This window comes from Anopheles marshallii, assembly GCF_943734725.1.
Source record: "Anopheles marshallii chromosome X unlocalized genomic scaffold, idAnoMarsDA_429_01 X_unloc_245, whole genome shotgun sequence".
Lineage (NCBI taxonomy): Eukaryota > Metazoa > Arthropoda > Insecta > Diptera > Culicidae > Anopheles > Anopheles marshallii.
In genome coordinates, this window is record NW_026525830.1 from 10,001 (window position 1) to 17,500 (window position 7,500).

Sequence of the window (7,500 nt, forward strand, 5' to 3'; positions counted from 1 at the left end):
GCTCGGGTTGTCGCCATTTTAGAGACCCAAGCAGGCCTCCGTGGTCAGGGGGAGGTGTTTCCCTGCTTGCAGACGCCTTCCCGTATTTTCCGCAGTCGTTCCCGATTTTTTTTCCGCGATTTCCAGTAAAAGTCGGAAATTCGAGCAGTTTCGAGCAGTTTTGAGTTCGATAAAAACTGTCCGAATCGAGCAGATTCGAGCTGTCGATGACCCCCCCAGCTTCCCAGAATTTTCTGCGTCTTTTTGAGTTTCGAGCAGTTTTTCGAGCAGAAACCGTCAATTTGAAAATTTGTCTGCGGGGGACTGCTCACCTTCGAAAATTCGTCAGCGGGGTCATGTGTGTCACTCGGGTGTCACCAAAAAATGTCAAAAAAATTTTTCGCGTTTTTCACTGTTTTTTCGCAACGGTGAAAACCGCACACGAATCCGATAAAAACTCGCAAAGTTATTAACGATTTTCTAATAAATACCGTTGCTCGAAACCACGTGCTCCGGCGGTAGCACCCCTTGCACTTTTTTTGCCACGATGTTTTTCGGCGATTTTCGTCCGATTTCCGTCCGGTTTTTTGCCTTAACACGATCACGAGCACAAAAACTACCGTTTCCGTCCACTTCCGGCCCGATTGGACCGGATTTTTGCGCAAACTCACGATACACACACACTGTTGTTGTTGTTGTTGTTGTATTTCTTTGCGCAAATTTGCCACTCCGTATTTCGGGCCGAATTTCACCGGCAAACACTGTCTATCACTCTTAATCGCTTAAATGGCGTCCAATCTCGCTTTTTCACCGAAAACCGCACCGAAAAAGGTCTATTTTGCCCGTTTTTATAGCGGAAATAGTTCCCCATACAAAATGTATGGGGAATGTTTTTTTGCTTATTTTCCGTATTATCGCACCGATTTTCACGCGGTTTTCACTCGATTCACTTAAAACTTGCACTTAACAACGGATTATAACTAAAATCCAGTCTCTCTAAACGATTTTTGCACACAAATTTTCCTTCTCACTGCGGAGCAAAACACGCCATGTCCAAACAGCTCGACTGCTCGAATGTCACCACAGGGATAACTGGCTTGTGGCCGCCAAGCGTTCATAGCGACGTGGCTTATTGATCCTTCGATGTCGGCTCTTCCTATCATTGTGAAGCAAAATTCACCAAGCGTAGGATTGTTCACCCTTTCAAGGGAACGTGAGCTGGGTTTAGACCGTCGTGAGACAGGTTAGTTTTACCCTACTGGTGTGTGCTGTATGCTGCTATCTTAACGGAATTCCTGTGCAGTACGAGAGGAACCACAGGTACGGACCACTGGCTCAATACTAGTTCGACCGGACTTTGGTATGACGCTACGTCCGCTGGATTATGCCTGAACGCCTCTAAGGTCGTATCCAATCCGAGCTGATAGCGCATCATAAACCCATTAGGTGATCGGAAGCTAGCGGGCTTAACAACCCTCTGAGATCCGTCGGTGCTGCCCCGTGCACACTGCCGTCTCATCCCCGCTATAGCACTAGACTGAGCCGCAACGGGCGGGTGCACGCTGCACGTGGAAGTACCTTATCACAGGGAACCCTGGTGGCTGTGCTCCCGTCGACCGTGGATACAACTAGTTTCGACACCTTCGACCGCCCGCAAACGACGGGACTACAGGCTGGGAGCTGCGAGTTGTAGAGATGCGTTCGCATCGATCCTCTCAGGCGACCCATGCTTGGTGGTGAAGTGGTTAGTTCGTGGAGTATAGGCTTGCTGCACTCGACAAGAGTGCTGCTTGCAAGGCTGTGGTGGTACGTATGGTAGTTGATGAGCATAGGCTTGCTGCACTCGACAAGAGTGCTGCTTGCAAGCCTATGGTGGTACGTGTACGGTAGTTGATGTGAGCATAGGCTTGCTGCACTCGACAAGAGTGCTGCTTGCAAGCCTATGGGTGGTGTGGTGTGTGGTGCATGATTAGCCTTTCAAGGAAGATGTGTCCTTGGGGCTAATCGGTTATTTTTATAAGTCCGGGAAACCTTTCTCGTCGGGATTCTTATCCTAAGCAACCACGAAAGCTTCCAAGAGTTGAAACATTGCCTATCAAGTAGGCCGTACCAGCCCATAGCAAACCAACCAAGATAATCTAACAGGCCAAGATTGGTTGGAGACTTCAAAATTTGGCTAAGTCCATGGCCACCATAAGCCATTTCTATCAAGAAGGCCACGAACTGTGCTTAGCAACCACGAAAGCTTCCAAGAGTTGAAACATTGCCTATCAAGTAGGCCGTACCGGCCCATAGCAACCCAACCAAGATACTCTAACAGGCCAAGATTGGTTGGAGATTTCAAAATTTGGCTAAGTCCATGGCCACCATAAGCCATTTCTATCAAGAAGGCCACGAACTGTGCTTAGCAACCACGAAAGCTTCCAAGAGTTGAAACATTGCCTATCAAGTAGGCCGTACCAGCCCATAGCAAACCAACCAAGATACTCTAACAGGCCAAGATTGGTTGGAGATTTCAAAATTTGGCTAAGTCCATGGCCACCATAAGCCATTTCTATCAAGAAGGCCATGGACAGTGCTTAGCAACCACGAAAGCTTCCAAGAGTTGAAACATTGCCTATCAAGTAGGCCGTACCAGCCCATAGCAACCCAACCAATATACTCTAACAGGCCAAGATTGGTTGGAGAATTCAAAATTTGGCTAAGTCCATGGCCACCATAAGCCATTTCTATCAAGAAGGCCATGGACAGTGCTTAGCAACCACGAAAGCTTCCAAGAGTTGAAACATTGCCTATCAAGTAGGCCGTACCAGCCCATAGCAAACCAACCAAGATAATCTAACAGGCCAAGATTGGATCTCAAAATGTTGCTAAGTCCATGGCCACGATAAGCCATTTCTATCAAGAAGGCCATGGACAGTTCTAAACAACCACGAAAGCTTCCAAGAGTTGAAACATTGCCTATCAAGTAGGCCGTAGCAGCCCATAGCAACCCAACCAAGATACTCTAACAGGCCAAGATTGGTTGGAGATTTCAAAATTTGGCTAAGTCCATGGCCACCATAAGCCATTTCTATCAAGAAGGCCATGGACAGTGCTTAGCAACCACGAAAGCTTCCAAGAGTTGAAACATTGCCTATCAAGTAGGCCGTACCAGCCCATAGCAACCCAACCAAGATACTCTAACAGGCCAAGATTGGTTGGAGACTTCAAAATTTTGCTAAGTCCATGGCCACCATAAGCCATTTCTATCAAGAAGGCCATGGACAGTGCTTAGCAACCACGAAAGCTTCCAAGAGTTGAAACATTGCCTATCAAGTAGGCCGTACCAGCCCATAGCAACCCAACCAAGATACTCTAACAGGCCAAGATTGGATCTCAAAATGTTGCTAAGTCCATGGCCACGATAAGCCATTTCTATCAAGAAGGCCATGGACAGTTCTAAACAACCACGAAAGCTTCCAAGAGTTGAAACATTGCCTATCAAGTAGGCCGTAGCAGCCCATAGCAACCCAACCAAGATAATCTAACAGGCCAAGATTGGTTGGAGATTTCAAAATTTGGCTAAGTCCAGATTTTTTTACCCTTCGGGAAAACAACCCTAGTTCACCAAGTTGAACGCGAAAAACTGTCCATAGGATACGCACAAAACGTTTATTGAGTTGGTCACCATATGTGGAAATTATGGTGAAAATAAGCCAAGTTCCGGAGTTTTTAACTCACACGAAACCACGAAAAACTTTCATTAGGAAAACTTGGTTGGAGCACCCTACTGCAGAACACACCGACATGGACGAAAGGGTTGACTGGCTAAGAGAAAAAATTTTTGCGGGACCACTCAAAACATCATAGTTAGACCTAGCAAATGATGAAAAGTGAAACCCGCGATCGATTGGAGAAACCTTATTTTACACTGAAAAATTCCACATAAGCAAAATTTGTATGGAGCACCCTACTGCAGAACACACCGACAGGGCCGGGAAGGAAGGCCCGGTCCAAGAAAAAATTTTTGCGGGACCACTCAAAACATCATAGTTAGACCTAGCAAATGATGAAAAGTGAAACCCGCGATCGATTGGAGAAACCTTATTTTACACTGAAAAATTCCACATAAGGAAAATTTGTATGGAGCACCCTACTGCAGAGCACACCGACAGGGCCGGGAAGGAAGGCCCGGTCCAAGAAAAAATTTTTGCGGGACCACTCAAAACATCATAGTTAGACCTAGCAAATGATGAAAAGTGAAACCCGCGATCGATTGGAGAAACCTTATTTTACACTGAAAAATTCCACATAAGGAAAATTTGTATGGAGCACCCTACTGCAGAGCACACCGACAGGGCCGGGAAGGAAGGCCCGGTCCAAGAAAAAATTTTTGCGGGACCACTCAAAACATCATAGTTAGACCTAGCAAATGATGAAAAGTGAAACCCGCGATCGATTGGAGAAACCTTATTTTACACTGAAAAATTCCACATAAGGAAAATTTGTATGGAGCACCCTACTGCAGAGCACACCGACAGGGCCGGGAAGGAAGGCCCGGTCCAAGAAAAAATTTTTGCGGGACCACTCAAAACATCATAGTTAGACCTAGCAAATGATGAAAAGTGAAACCCGCGATCGATTGGAGAAACCTTATTTTACACTGAAAAATTCCACATAAGGAAAATTTGTATGGAGCACCCTACTGCAGAGCACACCGACAGGGCCGGGAAGGAAGGCCCGGTCCAAGAAAAAATTTTTGCGGGACCACTCAAAACATCATAGTTAGACCTAGCAAATGATGAAAAGTGAAACCCGCGATCGATTGGAGAAACCTTATTTTACACTGAAAAATTCCACATAAGGAAAATTTGTATGGAGCACCCTACTGCAGAGCACACCGACAGGGCCGGGAAGGAAGGCCCGGTCCAAGAAAAAAATTTTGCGGGACCACTCAAAACATCATAGTTAGACCTAGCAAATGATGAAAAGTGAAACCCGCGATCGATTGGAGAAACCTTATTTTACACTGAAAAATTCCACATAAGGAAAATTTGTATGGAGCACCCTACTGCAGAGCACACCGACAGGGCCGGGAAGGAAGGCCCGGTCCAAGAAAAAATTTTTGCGGGACCACTCAAAACATCATAGTTAGACCTAGCAAATGATGAAAAGTGAAACCCGCGATCGATTGGAGAAACCTTATTTTACACTGAAAAATTCCACATAAGGAAAATTTGTATGGAGCACCCTACTGCAGAGCACACCGACAGGGCCGGGAAGGAAGGCCCGGTCCAAGAAAAAATTTTTGCGGGACCACTCAAAACATCATAGTTAGACCTAGCAAATGATGAAAAGTGAAACCCGCGATCGATTGGAGAAACCTTATTTTACACTGAAAAATTCCACATAAGGAAAATTTGTATGGAGCACCCTACTGCAGAGCACACCGACAGGGCCGGGAAGGAAGGCCCGGTCCAAGAAAAAATTTTTGCGGGACCACTCAAAACATCATAGTTAGACCTAGCAAATGATGAAAAGTGAAACCCGCGATCGATTGGAGAAACCTTATTTTACACTGAAAAATTCCACATAAGCAAAATTTGTATGGAGCACCCTACTGCAGAGCACACCGACAGGGCCGGGAAGGAAGGCCCGGTCCAAGAAAAAATTTTTGCGGGACCACTCAAAACATCATAGTTAGACCTAGCAAATGATGAAAAGTGAAACCCGCGATCGATTGGAGAAACCTTATTTTACACTGAAAATTCCACATAAGGAAAATTTGTATGGAGCACCCTGCTGTGGTCACCATCGGTCGAGTTGGTCGAGACGGGCAAAAAATTTTTTTTTCCATATCGTCTCAAAACATGATTTATGGACCTTGTAAATGTTGAAAAGTGAAACGAAATCACTTTTGGAGCGATGAAAATTTTGTATGGGAGGTCCCTACCCGGAACAAATTTTACTAGTAAAGTCATCATTCCGCGACGAGAAATTTGAAAATGGTCAAATATGGTTAAGATGTCATGTTCATTCCCTACTATGGGGGACCAGGTCGTCACGAAAAAATTTTTTTCTCGACCTGGTCAAATGTGGTTCTGCGACGGAGGTTAAACTAATATTGCATAATTTGGCCCAAAAACCCCCCTCTGTCAGAAAAATTTCCCCTTCAAGAGCGAAAGCAGACCACATAAGTTGAGCTTCGAGGTATCTGAAAGTTGAATATAGAGCGAGGTTCTAAGCGAAGGGATAGCTTAACGTTGAGCATTGAACGCAAAAAAGCTTAGAGATAAGCTTAAGATACAAGGGTTGTGGTGCATGAGGCCGCTTAACGTTGAGCTTTGAACGCACATGGCTAGAACTAAGCTAAGAGATACCTATAGTGGTGCATGGAACAGCTCACAAGTTGAGCTTCGAGAAGTCCAAAGGCAAAATGTAGAGCGAGGTTCTAAGCGAAGGGATAGCTTAACGTTGAGCATTGAACGCAAAAAAGCTTAGAGATAAGCTTATTATATAAGGATTGTGGTGCAGTACACAGCTTAACGTTGAGCTTTGAACGCACATGGCTAGAACTAAGCTAAGAGATACGGGTAGTGGTGCATGGAACTGCTCACAAGTTGAGCTTCGAGAAGTCCAAAGGCAAAATGTAGAGAGAGGTCCTAGCAGCCTAAAAAACTTCTAGGGCCGACAGCTCACAAGTTGAGTTTCGAACGCAATTAGGTTACCTTGGTAGCCTGAATTTGAAAGCATTAAGGCAATGATATGGTAGAATGCCCGATCTTAAACCTATTGACAGAGAATGTGTACGAGTAAGCATAGATGTGGAGGAGCACATACCCTAAACAGTCCCGAAAGATGGTTAGCTAAGTGATGCATCACAAATGGACTTGGCGCACCAAGTTCACACTGAAACACACACGATCGCGTATATTAAAACCTGTTGTGTGGTGCATCACTAATAAAGTTTGGTGCGTCAAACGAACATGAGAGTTGAGCATATTGGGTATGTGTGATAACACACTTTGCACGACAATCGAGAAACCGCATAAGCTCAGTATAACACAGCAGGGGAAGATTGATGAAAACCAGAGCTAATACATGCAACAGGCCGGGAATGCTGCTTCTGAAGGTGGTAGGACCGGTGCACTTATTAGTTAAACCAATCGGCCGATTGAGTTGAAGTCTGGTACCGATCTTTCACTTGACTGTGCCCCATCAACTATTGATGGTAGTGTAGAGGACTACCATGGTTGTGACGGGAAGCGGGAATCAGGGTTCGATTCCGGAGCTAGTAGAGAGTGCCTGATAAAGGCCATGGTACACATCCAAATCAGGAAAGCAGCAGGAAACACTACCATACATTGCCAGGTGCATAGGAGGATTGCAAGCCCGTAAATTGCCCGATCATAGCCAGCGATGCTGAGAACGGAATTTATTCCTTCGATCGTCGTTGGTTCACATGTTTACTGATGGTTGTACGAACACCATACCCGGTGGTAAGTACAGTGGAGCTCGCCTTCACAACATAATGTTCAC

General features: G+C 45.4%; 1 pseudogene; it reads left to right on the top strand.

Annotated features, from left to right (window-relative positions):
• The window catches only part of LOC128717247 (large subunit ribosomal RNA), a 7,081-nt pseudogene extending 5,360 nt beyond the window's left edge, over positions 1–1,721 (top strand).
• Positions 1,722–7,500: the final 5,779 nt, after the last annotated feature.